This window comes from Lycorma delicatula, chromosome 13 (genome assembly GCF_047948215.1).
Source record: "Lycorma delicatula isolate Av1 chromosome 13, ASM4794821v1, whole genome shotgun sequence".
Taxonomy (NCBI): domain Eukaryota; kingdom Metazoa; phylum Arthropoda; class Insecta; order Hemiptera; family Fulgoridae; genus Lycorma; species Lycorma delicatula.
Window position 1 is genome coordinate 17,301,204 of NC_134467.1, and position 19,542 is coordinate 17,320,745.

At 34.4% G+C, this 19,542-nt stretch overlaps 1 long non-coding RNA gene across 1 annotated transcript; it reads left to right on the top strand.

Annotated features, from left to right (window-relative positions):
• The first annotated feature begins 2,883 nt into the window (after positions 1-2,883).
• Positions 2,884-12,051, top strand: LOC142333885 (uncharacterized). The gene is made up of 3 exons (XR_012758737.1): positions 2,884-2,960; positions 4,946-5,865; positions 11,853-12,051. It is a non-coding gene; the product is annotated as an uncharacterized LOC142333885 (long non-coding RNA).
• The last annotated feature ends 7,491 nt before the right edge of the window (positions 12,052-19,542 follow it).

Here is a 19,542-nt window from a genome sequence, read left to right on the forward strand (position 1 = left end):
AGTACTGTCCCAAGGTATCATATATTTTTACTTGTTCACTTTTTCAGTCTGTGTTACAACCCCTCTCATTTACTTTCTATTCATAACTTATTTCATAATTTATTTTTAAGGTTAAATAAACTATTTAATAATTAAATATATCTCTTTTTTAAATTGATGAATGTAATTTTTTTAAAAATTACTAATTTTACATAGAATATAAAATGTTGTATGTTGTTTAAGATGTATGACTTTGTTTATATGTCGCAGTTATACAACAGTTTATGTAACACAGCTGGTGCTGATCTTGCTTTCTAAACCCTACTTGTAATTGCAGTAAAAAGAACTAGGCTGAACTATAAAAAGATCATGTTCTTTTTATAGTGTTCTTTTCTTTTATCATGTTCTTTTTATCACACACATGTGATAGTGTCTTTGTGTGTAGAGAGAGAGAGAAAGAGAGAGAGAGAGAGATCTCAAACGAAATTATAATTTATTTATTTATTTACTTAGTAATTATAATCAGCAAAACCATATAATTTAAAAGATAGCAAAATGTTTACTTTTCTTATTATAGGAATATATATATATATTTACATTTCAACATATACAATTATTGAATAAATATTTTAAATCCAGACTTCTTCAGAATGATATACATGATTTTTTTAGGTACGCTATTTTACAAACTGATAATTTTGGATAAACTGATTGGATTGGAAAAAGAAGTCTATGAATCGAACATTCTGCATTCTCAAGTCAGTAATGTATCTTGAGATAACTGTAGATAGTAATAAAAAAGAGGTAGAATACATACAGAACCATAGTGGTATGGGATAGATTGCACGATATTTGTTTTAAAAAACTATGTCAGCACTTTATTCATTTCTCTTGTTACCTTGCTAAAATAAAATAAGTAAAATAATAGGATAAAATTAAAAAAAAATGAATTCAATAATAAAACTACAAGATTGATTTAAATTTAAAAAAATATTTTTTGTTTTGTGGGATCATTTCAGGGAGTTCATATTAAAAACAAATATTTGTGGTAATTTATGATTTTAAAAACAAAAAACGCTTCAAATTTTGTGAAATCTTTTTTAAAGTTCCTCGATACAGATTGAAAAGTTCAGTCAAAACAATCCCCTCTGTTTTCTCATTTTTGGAAAAAATTAATATATTCCTTCCCTCTGAAGGTAGTACTTACTAACAAAAGTTGAAAGCGTCGATGGGGTCCAAGTCAACGGTACATATGCACAAACATCTGTCTGACAAGAAAGGATTTTTTGAACTTAGGAGCATGTGAATAAATATTTTTTTATACATTAACATATACCAATCTTTTTTTATAATTATTTTTAATGTTTCCTTAATGCACAAAATTGACAAATTTCTTTTTACCGATTAATATTCTTTCCAGTTAATATATATTCCCACAGTTTAAAACTGTTCTCTTCTGCGCATGACGTCACTCACAATTTCTATCTCGCGCCATGATTTACTATACCCGTAATTTATAAGCTAGTACACTTTATCGTTGTCACCGTAGTGTTCCGTGTTCTGTGCGTGTATGCTTTTTTTTTACAATCAATTTAAGACCGAAAGATTTGAGCGGAGCAATTTAGAAGATTGGTACGTTGAGATATTGCAACTTATCTGTTGCAATATAACTTAATCTACAAAATTAACGAAGAATCGGTCCGGTTTTCTTGTGTAGAATTGGGCAAGTTTTTTTTTTTGTACAACTTTTTTAATTCCCTTGTATTAACTGGACAAACAAATTTTTATTTTAACGGGTTTTTCCTTGTGGGTGTCCTGAATTCTACAACCTTTTTAAAACGCATATTACTAGTAAAATTTCTCTTGCTTATTGCAATATATTTTTGTTAAAATTGTTTGTTTTATTTTTTATTATGGAATTATTTTTGGGAGAAGTAATAATAACCTCTTTAAATTCATCTCCCACGCCCTAAAAAAAAAAACTTCGGGATGATATCTGCGATTAAAATTACTAATGTAATTTAATTGCGAAATTATAAGCGCAAAAGTATTGTATTGTGCATGTATAAAACAATATTTAAAAAAACATATAAATATTAACATATATAAAACAAAATACAAAGAAAAATATATAACTGTCGAATAATTTCCCGCCTTGGTTTAATACCTGTTGGGTTTAAACAATTCTAAATATTTGTTGTTCTCTGGTTCAAACAAATAAATCTTGCCTTCGTTTATAATATACTCGTAAATTATTTCTATTATAATCTTGAACTTTTAAATTATACAGAATGTTTCTAAAAGGTGGGCTGGCTATTCTTTTTCGGATTCTACTTTTAAACCAAAAATATCGTTAGGAAAATGGGGATTTCTCCTTCGTTCACCACTGTCCGCCATTTTATTTTCGTTAACCCCTTGTCCGCTATTTTATTTTTTATATAAAAAGTTCGGGTAGAGTAATAACATTAATATTTGGTAAGCGTCTTTATAATTTTTAAAATTAACAAAAAATCAGGAATTAAATACCTTCGCAAATTACAAAATGGCGGCGGCCATGTTTATTTTTCAATCCGTTATATCTCTGTAAATATTAGTTTTAACAAAATTGCTAAAATATATTACGCCTTTTATTTTGAACAAAATTCTGTTAAGAAGTGGCAGAATATTGATGTGATGTAATTTTATCTGTTTTTATGTCCTTCACTTTATTTTAATTCGATTAAATATTAATTGTTCTTATTTATTGTTAATTCTAGTATTGTAGATTAGTATCAAATTAAGTAATAATTAAAAATATATTAATATTTTCACTTTTGAATAATTTTACACAGTGACTATGACTGTTGATCATTTTAACAGCGTAATAATGAAGCTTCTTTCAACAGGGATGGTGTTCAAAATTATCACAACCAGCGCATCTGGAACGACGAGACACTCCTCATGTTTCCTTCTAAAGTAGCCATCAACAAAAATTTTCCCAGGTATTTTTGAAAACTAATCTTTTCTACTTTTAATGATTTAAATAATCTTTTAGGTCATTTAACTGAAAATCTTCCACGTTTTTTTGGAAGACTACCTCTACAATTTAGAGGAAATAATTGGTTTAACCACGATGAACTCCAGCACATGTCAGTCAGTTAATAGCATATTTCATGAAACTTTCCATGAAAAATGGATAGGCCGCGAGGGCCATAGCCCCTGGCCTTACAAGACCACCTGATTTAAACGCTCTTGACTTCTACTTACCTGCGAGGCCATTTGAAATATATTGTTTCTTAAATAAAGAATCCAAAATTCATTTCAAGAAATTAGAAATACTCCCGGAATTTTTGAACGGTTAAAACACAAATCTCTAGAAAAATACTGGAGAGTTGTGTAAAATATCTAATGGTTAACACTTTAACAACAATTGTTAACTGTTTAAGTACACCTAATGTTCTGCAATAATTAACGTAAGATTTTCACAGGTAATTTATTTTAATTATTAGATCTGTTATTGTCTTAAAATTATTACTTAATCTGATACTAATTTACGATGCTAGAATTAACAATAAATAAAAACAATATTTAGTGTTTTCCAAAAGTAACAAAATGTTAAATAATTGTTAATTAACGAATTTATATGTTATTCAACTAATTGTATGCTGATTTTAATTTAAAAAAAAAAAAAACTAAAAGTTGCATAAAAACTAAAACTAAAAGTTGCATATTTTGACACTTTTCATATTTGCATGCATATTTCAAGCATTTTATGTTTCATATAATCCGGTCTCTGGATGAAGGAACTAGATTAAAATATTCTAGTGTGCGGAGCCAGCTTTTATAGCTCGCACATCAGGAGCTGTGCGAGCTGTACGGAGCCGAGTGCAGCTGACAGGACTTACAAGTCCTCGATTAAAAAAGGAATCAAAAAAGTGAACATTTTGCAGGGATGCCAACCTGAGCTAACGAGTAACAAAAAAGTGAAGAGTTAAGCAAGAATGCTAACCTTCATTAAAAATTAACTCTTAAATAAGCTCATTTAAATAACCCTGAGTCTTCAGTAACCTTGATTGATGGAAAGTTGATGCTTTCTGAATATTACGTAGAGAGAGAGAGAGAGAGAGAGAGAGGGGTCTAACTTAAATTAAAGCGATAAAGGAATGAGAGATAAAGGAAGAAAAAGAAAAGGAGAAAAAAGATAGAAATAAAAGAATGAAGATAAGATAAAAATGCACACGTGCGTGCGTGTGTCAAACTACACACGAGCGCATACAAATACTAAAACATATACACTACGTGTTGCATTCTTGCACTTTGTAATTTCGTTTTAACAGCCGTGTGTATGTGTACGCGCGCGCGCATAGCATTATTAATCATGGTTTTCTTTAGGATTTGTACATAGGTAAACACATTTTTAGACAACTTTCTTTATTTTTTAGAACACGATTGTATTAAATTCAGACTATAACAGAAAAAAATGTAGGATAGACTTGGGTGAGGGGGGTAAATTTTGTAAAGGATAGGAGAAGATAAATAAAAATGACTAAATGATAATTTGTACTTACAAATGATAATTTGTAAGTACAAATTTCAAAATTGTTAATTTAACATTCAGTTTTTACAGCCGTTGAACTCAAGGAAGGGGTAGCACGATATATATATCTTGTGGATCTTCCTTGTGTGCTCGCTGTGGGCAGTAATTAGTTAACGGTTGGGAGTGGGTAAACAACCAGCCGTAGGTAACAAACCCCATATGTTCATCTACTACTATATATCCAGTTATTACGCGACGAGTCTAAAAACCTTGTATTTGCGCATGAATTTATCCATTGGCAGCCGTAGTTTTTGTCCCACGGGGTGGTTGTTCTCCCTTTATTAAACATCAAAGCCATTTCATATACCCAAATATTATACCATTAATGAAAATGTACCGGGTGGGCGGGAATTAACTTTAATTTTTTTAATACTTTATTTGTTGTTGCAGGTCTAACCTTGCGTTAACGGGCTCAGCTGGCATCCAGGTATGAAGTGTGGCGGTCTGTGGTACAAGTACAGAGGTAGTGGCGAAGTGTGAAAGGACCCCGTGCCTCAGTAGATCCAGACTGTAAGTAATTGTCACTCGAAGGCCACAGGTTCTGTATCCAGGATGGAGGGAAATGTGCAAGCGGTTCAGGAAAATGTTCATTCCAATTCCTCAGAAATCACAAGACAGGCATCTGGCGAAAGCGATTTAACCCGATACAAAATCCGAACTGTTCTTGAATTCTCATCAGTTTAAACTACATTACTGCCAAGAATTATAGCCGGAATATTGTGATCATCTATTGGAATATGGAGAGATGATGCTTGGTTTGTGTGAAGGCAGGTCCGATATTTTCGGTAATATCCTGTGATCAGATGAAGTGTTTCATGTTAGGGGATTTGATAACCGGCAAAATTGTTATTATTGGGCAAGAAAGGATCTGAGGGTAGTTATTGAAAAATGCAAACATCCCCCAAAGGTGAGTGTGGTGCGGGCGGCATTCGGGATATAATGAGTGCAGAACGGTACCTTTATATGGTTGATGTTTACAGTATTATATCCACATTGGACAATTACAACCACCTAATCTTGCGGGGCCCCGCCTCAATTCGCAAGTCCTGTCGGTGCATGGCATTTTCCAGGATGTCGTGGCTCCCTTGAATGGTCAACAAGGAGTCTTGACTTTACGACCTGTGGTAGTGGGCGACAGAGGACGTTTATCGTACAAAACCAAAAAAATTCTTTATGAATTGGAGAAGCGAATTCGCCAAGTTCTTGGAAATGTACCGCTGGGTTATCTGCAGAAGTCATCCCTATAAGTTTACAGAAATTGGTGGATAGAGTGCTTATGCGGAATTTTAGCAATGCATAATTCTACCATTGTAAGGAACAAAATATTTGTTATTTATTATATGATAAAGAAATTTCGGACTTCGTAAAAAAGTTTAACTTTTAAACTTCGTAATAAAGTTTATTACGAAGAAGAAACCCTATAAAAAATAAAAGTAGTAATAGAATTCAAGGAAAATACAAGTTATAAACTAAGGTAGGAAAAAAAAAAGAAGGATATTAAGAAATATGTTAATCGTGGTTCCATAATAGAACAAAACAAATGAAAAAAAGCTGGATTTAAAAATTTAAAATTGTTGTGAAAACGTTTTTCCTTTTGGGGCTTCCATACTCAAAGGAGGGGGGAATTAAATCATCGGGGTAAAATCAATTTTTAATATAATCCTGAACTGATAATAAATTTAATACAAATTTTAGATCGTTTTAAAAATACAAAGATACATCCATAACTCTGACAAAAGTTGAACTTGTTTTTTTTGGAAAGGAATTAAAACGTTTTGACTAATATGATTTTAAGATAATTATTTTTTAAATTTAAAACCATCCAGTATTGAGCTGGGATGAGCAAAAACGTTTAACGGTTTGAAAGACTGCAATATAATTTATGCAAAAACTTCTTAATGAAATAAGATCCAGTCATTTGTTCCATGGGGTGAATATTAAATATTTTTTGTAAAATAATAAATATTTCGGCCAAAATACATGCACTCCTTTCCCAAGTTTTTACAAAATTAAATAATTTTCTACAAATTTTGAACAAAATCTGTCAACGTCCGTCACTCTCCGGACGTTTAACCTCCGGAACCACCGTAAGGTATTACTTGAAAGAATGAATGAGGATGACCTACATATGTGAATGAAGGATAGTTTTATACTGTCTCAGGTCGACCATTCTGAGCGCGGTGCCACACACCACTTGCTTTGTGTCCACCGCTAATTTGTTATATATTCTAAAATGGGTAGGCGCACCCCGTCAACTAATAAAATATATATGACTCAATTACATTGATCTCAAGGCCACCAATTCGCTGCCACTCCTAGGTCCCCGAATGCCAGCATGTATCTGTCCACCAGTATCAAAGCGCTTGGAGCTTTAATTGGCCGATGGCCAGCCATAACTCTTTCCCACAGCAGCGAAGTAGGAGTCTTTCCTAAACTACTGATCCCGGTTGAAAAAAGCAACGGCATCAAGGAAACCCGCACGATCCTGCAATGCGGCTCGTGGCACATTAACTGTGGCAATCGGCTTCACACCACAAGTTCCAGGGTCGCCTGAGTTCTGGCCCTCCCAAGAGCTGGGCAGTCGAACATTATATGTTCGTTCGATTGGACCTCCTCGCAGATGCACAGCTCATCAGTTGCCAGGCGGAACCGAAACAAATATTTGTTCAAGTTCGCGTGGTTGGTGAGCACATGTTGCCCTTAAAAACGAAGGAGAAGCAGTACCATCCCCGGAAGTCCTTTATAAATCTATACAAGGACCTTGCCTTAGTCGTGGGTTCAAAATAGATGAAAATAAACTTTATTTCATTTAAAGATATATTTCATTTAAACTTTTCTTGCTGCCGTGCATACATCACGAAGCTAGTAAAGCCTCTTCCGTAGGGGGGCGATGGGAAACTGAACGAAATTTAGAACCGGTACAACGTGACCTCCGTTCCACTCCGGTACAGTCCCTGCTCGAAACCCCATGCCAAATATCTCTCTACCTTCCTGCCTCTTCACAGCTTCCACTTAGCCGCTCGAACTTTTATCTCTAAATCGATTGACCTTTCCCTGTACAATTCAGTCAGCATCATTTACTCTTATTTGCCTACTATGATTCTATTGAATCAGGAGAATTATCAAATCAGCCTGGATCGGTATTTCTACCTTTATTGATGTCAGGTGAGTTTGAATTGAAAACCTAATCACGCAGCTGAACGCTAAACTTATTCATTATTGCATTTCCATTTTAGCTGATTCTTCTTAGAATGAAAAGTACTTTTCACTTGTAGAGATATCTTCATGTAAATTATAAATATAATTGTTCAGAGTTAAATTTTCTTTGATTAAAACTTCATTGATAATTTTTGTAACTTATTTTTTGTTTCATCATAGTTTTTGTGGGCAATTTTTCTGTTCAGTTTCGTTTTTTCGTTACATTGCTGTTTTAATTCTGCCGATATTTTATTACCGGAAATTTTATTTTTATTTTCAGTTTCTCATTTTCGGAATTTTGAGTTCGGATATTTCCGATTCTAAAGCCCTAAAAATCTATGTGTAGACACAGTTTTTTGCATTTAGGTTTAAAATGAAACATTTTTTTGATGCCATTACCAGTTGCTTTTTATTTCTTTTGGTAAATGTTTATTTATATCCTTTTCAAAATACTTATAAGATAGTTCGGCTTTCTGATCTTTCCAAATTTGTAAAATTTAATTTTTTTTACTTTTCATCGAATTCATCTATCGCCTGTTTGAAAATACTCACAGTTTCATGTATACGAGAAGGATGCGTGTGACATTATTACAATTCTCAGTGGTCAAGCATTCCAAGGGTAGAAAAATGTAAAAATGTTATTAAATAAACATTATTTCTTGATTGTAGAATAATTTTCGCATTAGTAAATTCTTCATATGTATGGTCAATACGTTTAATAATATGAATTCAATTTTATGTTACTAATCTAAATAAACTTCATTTTTTTATCACTGATAAAAAAGATTCCTCGCCAACGACATCCACCGACGACACCTCCTTCAGCAAGAGACCAGCCCTCAGCTTCCCCTTTCGAAGCCTAGCGAAAGCTCCCGGAGCCCGGAAGCCAACGTGCTGGGCATACCGCCCCTGCATGTCGCCGTCCTCATTCACAACATAAACCCTCGGTGTTGCCTCTTCCTCCTCCTTTGTTTTGACAACTTTAATTAGTTTCTCATTTTCGGAATTTTGAGTTCGGATATTTCCGATTCTAAGGCCCTAATAATCTTTGTATAGACACAGTTTTTTGCATTTAGGTTGTTTGTTATTTCATGTTGTAAATGTTCCCTTTCAAGATTATACTTGAAAAGGATATAAATAATAATAATAATAATAATAATAATAATTATCATATTTTTAATACAAGATAATTCGGCTTTCTGATCTTTTCAAATTTTTTATTAGTTAATTTTTTTTACTTTTCATCGAAATCACCTATCGCCTATTTTCCTAGCCTATATTTTCCTCGCCTATTTGAAAATTCTCACAGTTTCATGTATACGAGAAGGATGCGTGTGACATTACAATTCTCAGTGGTCAAACATTCCAAGGAAAGAAAAATGTAAAAATGTTATTATTAAACAATATTTCTTGATTGTAGAATAATTTTCGCATTAGTAAATTCTTCATATGTATGGTCAATACGTTTAATAATATGAATTCTATTTTATGTTACTAATCTAAATAACTTCATTTTTTTATCACTGATAAAACGGATTTAAATAATCCGATTCAGTTTTTAAATCACAAATATTACCCTTATTCTACTAATATCTTTTTATTCGTAGCGAGATCAAGTTTTGTTTTTCTACTTTTTCTTCTTAAAAAATTCGTTCTCAAAATTCGTTCTCAACGCCCCCTTGTGGGCGCTGGAGACCTTCATGGGATGCGGTAGAAGGTCCATAGAAAATTGGGGATGTTGATGCGGTCTACGAAGACTATAGATTAAGAAAAAGGCAGAAATTATATCTTCTGTTGTTTCAAACTAAAATCTAAGTTTCACATCAGAAATAGGATATGCCACGTTTAACAGTTTCAATTGCTATTTTTAAGAGCGCATCTTAAAAACAGCAATTGCAATTACTATTTTTAACAGATGTTAGGTTTAAAAATTTTACTCAACACACCACTATAACTTGCATGTAGCTCAACACACCACTATAACTTGCATGTAGCTCAACACACCACTATAACTTGCATGTAGCTCAACACACCACTATAACTTGCATGTAGCTCAACACACCACTATAACTTGCATGTAGCTCAACACACCACTATAACTTGCATGTAGCTCAACACACCACTATAACTTGCATGTAGCTCAACACACCACTATAACTTGCATGTAGCTCAACACACCACTATAACTTGCATGTAGCTCAACACACCACTATAACTTGCATGTAGGTCAACACACCACTATAACTAACTTGCATGTAGCTATACACACCACTATAACTAACTTGCATGTAGCTATACACACCACTATAACTAACTTGCATGTAGCTATACACACCACTATAACTAACTTGCATGTAGCTATACACACCACTATAACTAACTTGCATGTAGCTATACACACCACTATAACTAACTTGCATGTAGCTGTACACACCACTATAACTAACTTGCATGTAGCTGTACACACCACTATAACTAACTTGCATGTAGCTATACACACCACTATAACTTGCATGTAGCTCTACACACCACTATAAATTTTGGCAATCGGCTTCACACCACTATAAATTTTGGCAATCGGCTTCACACCACAAGTTCCAGAGTGGCTTGAGTTCTGGCTCTCCCAACAGCTAAGCAGTCAAACATCATATGTTCGTTGGACTGGACCTCCCTGTGATGCACAGCTCATCAGTTTCCAGGCGGAACCAAAACAAATATTGGTACAAGTTCACGTGGTTGGTGAGCACCTGTGCACCCGTTGCCATTAAAAACGAAGGAGAAGCGTCCACCATCCCTAAATCTTTATAAATCTATAAAAGGATCTTTCCTTAGTCGGTGGTGTACCATTCATTATGCGCCTAAACGGACGCAGCATAAGAGGTCATACTTTTGAGCACACCTAGGTACACCATGTACCAATAATGGCCCGATAGCCAGTAATCCATTCGAGCAATCCTTCTATGAGAACCAGAGCTTCCAAGCCGAAGTGGTACCAAACGTCACAGTTTTTAATTTGTATTGTTTGATGGATCTTCTGGATGACTGCGCCAAAGAATCCGCTACAATTCAGTCAGCATCATTTACTCTTATTTGCCTACTATGATTATATTGAATCAGGAGAATTATCAAATCAGCCTGGATCGGTATTTCTACCTTTATTGATGTCAGGTGAGTTTGAATTGAAAACCTAATCACGCAGCTGAACGCTAAACTTATTCATTATTGCATTTCCATTTTAGCTGATTCTTCTTAGAATGAAAAGTACTTTTCACTTGTAGAGATATCTTCATGTAAATTATAAATATAATTGTTCAGAGTTAAATTTTCTTTGATTAAAACTTCATTGATAATTTTTCTAATTTTTGTAACTTATTTTTTGTTTCATCATAGTTTTTGTGGGCAATTTTTCTGTTCAGTTTCGTTTTTTCGTTTAGTTAACCAGTTACATTGCTGTTTTAATTCTGCCGATATTTTATTACCGGAAATTTTATTTTTATTTTCAGTTTCTCATTTTCGGAATTTTGAGTTCGGATATTTCAGATTCTAAAGCCCTAAAAATCTGTGTAGATACAGTTTTTTGCATTTAGGTTTAAAATGAAACATTTTTTTGATGCCATTACCAGTTGCTTTTTATTTCTTTTGGTAAATGTTATTTATATCCTTTTCAAAATACTTATAAGATAGTTCGGCTTTCTGATCTTTCCAAATTTGTTAAATTTAATTTTTTTTACTTTTCATCGAATTCATCTATCGCCTGTTTGAAAATTCTCACAGTTTCATGTATACGAGAAGGATGCGTGTGACATTATTACAATTCTCAGTGGTCAAGCATTCAAAGGATAGAAAAATGTAAAAATGTTATTAAATATTAAACATTATTTCTTGATTGTAGAATAATTTTCGCATTAGTAAATTCTTCATATGTATGGTCAATACGTTTAATAATATGAATTCAATTTTATGTTACTAATCTAAATAAACTTCATTTTTTTATCACTGATAAAAAAGATTTAAATAATCCGATTCAGTTTTAAAATCACAAATATTTCCCTAATTCTGCTAATATCTTTTTTTATGTTTTTCTACTTTTTCTCCTTAGAAAATTCGATCTCAAAGTGGACAATAACGCCGCCTTGTGGGCGCTGGAGACCTTCAGGGGAGGTGGTAGAAGGTGCATAGAAAATTGGGGATGTTGAGGCGGTCTACGAAGGCTATAGATTAAGAAAAAAGCAGAAATTATGTCTTCTGGCATTTCTCCCGTCACCATCTCATTCGGACGCCCTAAAGCAATGACAAAATATCTGTGCCACAAACGGCTACTGAACTCGAATCAGTTTAGCGTCCAGTGTCCTAACTAGCTCCTAGAGCTTAACTTAATTGCATGAGTGAACCGAGTGTGGTGCCACACAACACTTGTGTCCCACCGCTCATTTGTTATATATTCTAAAATGGGTAGGCGCACCCCGTCAACTAATAAATATGACACTCAATAAATTAAATTTATCTCAAGACAGCAATTCGCTGCCACTCCTAGGTCGCCGAATGCCAGCATGGATCTGTCCACCAGTATCAAAGCGCATGGCGCTTTAATTGGCCGATGGCCACCCATAACTCTTTCCCACAGCAGCTAAGTAGGAGTCTTTCCTAAACTACTGATGCCGGTTGAAAAAAGCAACGGCATCAAGGACACCCGCTCGATCCGACAATGCGGCTCGTGGCACATAAACTTGTAGCTCAACACACCACATTAACTTGTAGCTCAACACACCACATTAACTTGCATTGCATGTAGCTCAAGACACCACATTAACTTGTGGCAATCGGCTTCACATCACAAGTTCCAGGGTGGCCTCAGCTCTGGCCCTCCCTAGAGCTGGGTAGTCCAACATATGTTTGTTCAACTGGACCTCCCCGCAGATTCACAGCTCATCAGTTGCCAGGCGGAACCGATACAAATATTTGTTCAAGTTCGCGTGGTTGGTGAGGACCTGGGCACCCGTTGCCCTTAAAAAGTCCTTTATAAATCTATACAAGGACCTTGCCTTAGTCGTGGGTTCAAAATAGATGTAAATTTAAAGACATTTACCAAGATATATTTGATTTAAACTTTTATTGCTGCCATGCATACATCACGAAGCTGGTAAAGCCTCTTCCGTAGGGAGGAGATGGGAAACTGAACGAAATTTAGAACCGGTACAACGTGATCTCCGTTACACTCCGGTACACTCCGGTACAGGCCCGGCTCGAAACCGCATCCCAAATACCTCGGCCTTCCTGCCTCTTCCCAACTTCCACATGGCCGCTCGAGCTTCACTAAATCGATTGGCCTTTCCCAATACAGTGGTAGTTTCGTACGAGGTTCTTTTAAAAACAGCAATGCATACTATTAAGACTCTGCGCTTGACACTACTTAAATTCTGAATAAGTGTGCTCTATTTCTGTCCAACCTATGCGCCTAAACGGACGTAGCATAAAAGGCCATACTTTCGATGACACCTCGGTACACCATGTACAAATAACGGCCCGATAGCCAGTAATCCATTCAAAAATTTTTTCACATGTAGAGATATCTTCATGTAAATTATAAATATAATTGTTCAGAGTTAAATTTTCTTTGATTAAAACTTCTTTGATAATTTTTCTAATTTTTGTAACTTATTTTTTATTTCATCATAGTTTTTGTGGGCAATTTTTCTGTTCAGTTTCGTTTTGTCGTTTAGTTAACCAGTTTATAAAATTATTGCGTTTATATCAGCGTAACGTGATATTTTATTACCGGTTATTAAATCTGTATTTAATTTAATTTCTCTATTTTTTACATTTTCGGAATTTTGATATTAAGATAGTTCGGCTTTCAGATATTTTCAAATTTTTTATTACTGTTCATTTTTGTTACTTTTTTTTTACAATTTGTTTAAAAAGTTTTTTCTATTTTTTTACAATTTTTTCCTTTTTTTTTACAATTTTTTTCTATTAGTTGAGAATAACTTTTATTAGCTACGACTATTTTTTTTTAGGTTCCCTGACGTTTTCCTCAGTTTCTCATTTTCGGAATTTTGAGTTCGGATATTTCCGATTCTAAAGCCCTAAAAATCTTTGTGTAAACGCAGTTTTTTGCATTTAGATTTAAAATGAAACATTTTTTTGATGCCATTACCAGTTGCTTTTTATTTCTTTTGGTAAATGTTTATTTATATCCTTTTCAAGATAGTTATTTTTAATACAAGATAGTTCGGCTTTCTAATCTTTCCAGATTTGTTAAATTTAATTTTTTTTACTTTTTCTCAGTGGTCAAACATTCCAAAGATAGAAAAAATGTTAAAAGTTATTAAATATTAAACAATATTTCTTGATATAGAATAATTTTCGCATTAGTAAATTCTTCATATGTATGGTCAATACGTTTAATAATATGAATTCAATTTTATGTTACTAATCTAAATAAACTTCATTTTTTTATCACTGATAAAAAAGATTTAAATAATCCGATTCAGTTTTAAAATCACTTAAATTTCCCTAATTCTACTAATATTTCTGTGTTCGCAGCAACATCAATGGTTAGGTTTTTCTACTTTTTCTCCTTAGAAAATTCGATCTCAAAGTGGACAATAACGCCCCCTTGTGGGCGCTGGAGACCTTCAGGGGTGGCGGTAGAAGGTCCATAGAAAATTGGGGATGTCGAGGCGGTCTACGAAGGCTATAGATTAAGAAAAAGGCAGAAATTATATCTTCTGGTGATTCAAACTAAAATCTAAGTTTCACATCAGAAATAGGATATGCCACGTTTAACAATTTCAATTGCTATTTTTAAGAGCGCATCTTAAAAACAGCAATTGCCATTACTATTTTTAACAGATGATAGGTTTAAAATTTTTAAGGGGCGCTAGAAAATGGTTGATTTTCAATCTGGGGAGTGGGTGAAACATGTTTGAAAATCAATGGTGTACGATATAATGAACTTTTTACTCGAAAATTTAAACCAAATAAATCAAAATTAGTAGAAGTAAAAAAAGACATTAAAACAAAATTAAAACAACGGTAGAGGAATGGTGCGCGGGGTACCTAGAGAAATGATAAAGACAAAGTGATAAAATATTAGTATACGTTGAGTGTACATTATTTACCGATATATAGCGAAGCATTGCCGGGTCTGCTGGTTATAAATAAAAAAAACTCATTAAATGCATAAAAATATTTTTTGCTAAATAACGAAAGCATAACAAAAAACAAGCAAACATAACAGCAAAAATCAAAAAAATAACAGAAAATAACAAAACGTAAAAAATAAAGGAAAAGATTAAAATGAAAATAAAAAAACAAAATTAAATTATAATAATTAATGCATTAACAATGGTGAACCTGGATTAGAATTATATTCTTTCAAGTTGAATGTGCTGGATTCAGAAGTTTTTTTTATTTGCATCGCATTTCTCCCGCCATCACCTTATTCGGTCGCCCTAAAGCATAAGACTGAATGTCTGTGCCACAAACTGCTACTGAGCCTGGAATCAGTTTAGCGTCCAGTGTCCTAACTAGCTCCTAGAGCTTACCTAATTGCGTGAGCGAACTGAGCGTCGTGCTACCCACCGCTCGTTTCGTGTGTTACCGCTCGTTTGTCATAATTCTAAAATTAGTAGGCGCACCCCGTCAACTATTAAAATATATATGACTAAAATATACCTTCCCTTAGTCGTGATGTACCATTCTTGCTGCCATCCATACATCACGAGCTGGTACAGCCTCTTCCGTAGGGGGGAGATGGGCAACTGAACGAAATTTAGAACCGGTACAACGTGATCTCCGTTACACTCCGATACAGGCCAGGCTCGAAACCGCATCCCAAATACCACGCCTTCCCTGCCTCTTCGCAACTTCCACATGGCCGTCCGATCACTAAATCTATTGGCCTTTCCCAGTACAGTGGTGGTAGCCTCGTAGGAGGTGTTTTAAAAACAGCAATGCATACTATTAAGATGCATACTTATTAAATTCTGAATAAGACTCTATTTCTGTCCAATCTATGCGACTAAACGGACTCAGCATAAGAGGGGACATACTTTCGAAGACGCCTAGGTACACAATGTACAAATAAGGCCCGATAGCCAGTAATCCTTTCGAGAAATCCTCCTCTATTGAATCAGAAGAATTATTCTTCGAAGTTGAATGAGGCTGGATCAATGAGGTGAGTTTGAATGGAAGACTTAATTACACAGCTCAACGTTTTAACTCTAAATCTTCTTTGAACTTATCCATTATTTCATTTCCGTTTTACCTGAGTTTTCTTACATTGAAAAGAACTTTACACTTATAAAGTTACATTTTCTTTGATTAAAACTGAATTTTTAATTCATTACAGTTTTTGTGGGCAATGAAAAATTCCAGATATTTTTTTCCGTTCAGTTAATAATAAATTAACATTTTATTTTTAATTGGAGCTATCAATACATGCGTTTATATCAGCGTAACGGTTCCATTGCTGTTGTAATTCAGCCGACATTTTACTATTTGTTATAAAATCTGAATTTAATTTCTGTTTTCTATTAGCTTCGACTACTTTTTTTAAGGTTCCTTGACTTTTTCCTCAGTTTCTCATTTTCAGACTCTTGAGTTTGGTTACTTCCGATTCTAAGGCCCTAAAAATCTTTTGCATTTAGGTTTAAAATTAAATATTTTTTTGATGCGATTACCATTGTTTTTTATTTCTTGTTGTAAATGTTTATTTATATCCTTTTCAAGATTATACTTATTGTTTAATACAAGATAGTTCGGCTTTCTGATCTTTCCAAATTTGTTAAATTTAATTTTTTTTACTTTTCATCGAATTCATCTATTTTTCCCTCATCTATTTCAAAATTCTCAAGTTTCATGTATGCTAGAAAGATGCGTATGACAGTGGTCAAACATTCCAAGGGAAGAAAAATGTAAATCTAAATATATCACTGATAAAAAAAGTATTTAAATCATCCGATGCAGTTGAGTTCAAATTTTCTACTTTTTCACATTTTTCCCGAGACCTTCAGGGGAGGCGGTAGAAGGTCCATAGAAACCTGGTGGGGACGTTCTGGCGGTCTTAAAAGGCGATACCTGATTTAAAAAAAAAAAGGCAGAAATTATGTTTTTCTGGTATTTCAAACTAAAATGTAAGTTTTAAGTCTTAAAAAAAAAAAAATTTCAATTGCTATTTTTAAGAGCGCATCCTAAAAACAGCAATTGCAATAACTATTTTTAACAGATAGTAGGTTTAAAAATTGTTAGGGGCGCTAGAAAATGTTTGATTCTCAATCTGTGGGGTGGGCGAAAACGTTTGAGAATCAATGGTGTACGATATAAACTTATCATTGTTACAGAAGTAGTAGTAGAAGTAAAAAAAGAAGAGAGTAAAACAAAATTAAAAAAAATTAAAACATCGGTAGAGGAAAGGTGCGTAGATACCTTTACGAGAAATGTATTTAATAAAGACATACGTGATAAAAATAGTACATGTTGTGTGTGCATTATTTACCGGCTAGCAGCTGTACCTGGCTCATTTACAGTCTTTACTTTATCTTGATCCTTTCTCCCCCATTATCTCTATCAGATTCGTACCGCGAAAGTCATCTATTTTTTTAGCGCTTCCAAAGCTACCGCTTCCCGGTAATCCACCGGGTTGGTCTAATGGTGGACTCGTTATCACAGATCGGCTGATTTCGAAGTCGAGAGTTCAAGGTTCACATCCTCGTAAAGGCAGTTACTTTTATACAGATTTGAATAGTAAATCGTGGGTACCAGCCAGTGTTCTTTGGTGGTCGGGTTTCAATTAACCACACATTTCAGGAACGGTCGACTTAAAGTAATACCTTACGGTGGTTCCGTATGATAAACCAGAAAAGAGAATATTAATGGTATGAAATCAAAAAGTGCGTTCACTGTAACTTACCTAACACATCCGATGCCGTGATAAATTTATTAATCTAACGTCAGAGCCATTACCGATTAAGGTTATCATAATACAAAAATAAATAATATTTTATACTCTGTGAGATCGCCTATTAAAAATTGTATCAAAGGATATCGTATTTGTTTAGGTACGTAATTTGAATAATATTTTTTTTAAAGAGGTAATAGGTAATACAGCCTTTGATTATTTACGACCCAATTTTCAATCATAATTTTCATCGCGCTCCCGTCTCATACAATAACAATGTATACAATAATGTATTTTGGCGGTTAGCTACACCACGACCTTAATTACAAACCTTAGAAATTACCAAGAATAAGTGAATTTGTTGATATTTGGCAACACCGGTCCCGCTGCATTGACAAAACTAGAATCGATGCTTCTCTCTTAATATTCTCTCTTACGTTCATCATATCGGACATTTTTATGGCTTCGAAAGAGTTCCCATTTCTCTGGAACGTCTGAGCAACGTGTATAAATGTTGCACCTAGTTCAATTCCAACCAGGCTCAGTCGAGTCGATCGCTATCGAATCTATCGTGAATGTTTACGTTGTAATTTGTGTGTTTTCCGAAAATAATAAAATCGTGAAAATATTCTCAAGAATACTAATTTTGGGATTACCACTGAATGAAGTAAATGAAGAAGAAAGGCCCCTGTGTCATTTGCCCCTTGTGTCAAAGGTTTTGGCAGCAGATAAGCATGAAATGTAATGGACTTAAACGACGTTTGGAAACTCTTAATAGTGAATACGTTAATAAACACCGAGAATTCTTCCAGTTAAAAGCCTGATACTACCTAGATGAAGCCTGATACTACCTAGATGAAGCCTGATACTACCTAGATGAAGCGTGATACTACCTAGATGAAGCGTGATACTACCTAGATGAAGCGTGATACTACCTAGATGAAGCGTGATACTACCTAGATGAAGCGTGATACTACCTAGATGAAGCGTGATACTACCTAGATGAAGCGTGATACTACCTAGATGAAGCGTGATACTACCTAGATGAAGCGTGATACTACCTAGATGAAGCGTGATACTACCTAGATGAAGCGTGATACTACCTAGATGAAGCCTGATACTACCTAGATGAAGCCTGATACTACCTAGATGAAGCCTGATACTACCTAGATGAAGCGTGATACTACCTAGATGAAGCGTGATACTACCTAGATGAAGCGTGATACTACCTAGATGAAGCGTGATACTACCTAGATGAAGCGTGATACTACCTAGATGAAGCGTGATACTACCTAGATGAAGCGTGATACTACCTAGATGAAGCGTGATACTACCTAGATGAAGCGTGATACTACCTAGATGAAGCGTGATACTACCTAGATGAAGCGTGATACTACCTAGATGAAGCGTGATACTACCTAGATGAAGCGTGATACTACCTAGATGAAGCGTGATACTACCTAGATGAAGCGTGATACTACCTAGATGAAGCGTGATACTACCTAGATGAAGCCTGATACTACCTAGATGAAGCCTGATACTACCTAGATGAAGCCTGATACTACCTAGATGAAGCCTGATACTACCTAGATGAAGCCTGATACTACCTAGATGAAGCGTGATACTACCTAGATGAAGCGTGATACTACCTAGATGAAGCGTGATACTACCTAGATGAAGCGTGATACTACCTAGATGAAGCGTGATACTACCTAGATGAAGCGTGATACTACCTAGATGAAGCGTGATACTACCTAGATGAAGCGTGATACTACCTAGATGAAGCGTGATACTACCTAGATGAAGCGTGATACTACCTAGATGAAGCGTGATACTACCTAGATGAAGCGTGATACTACCTAGATGAAGCGTGATACTACCTAGA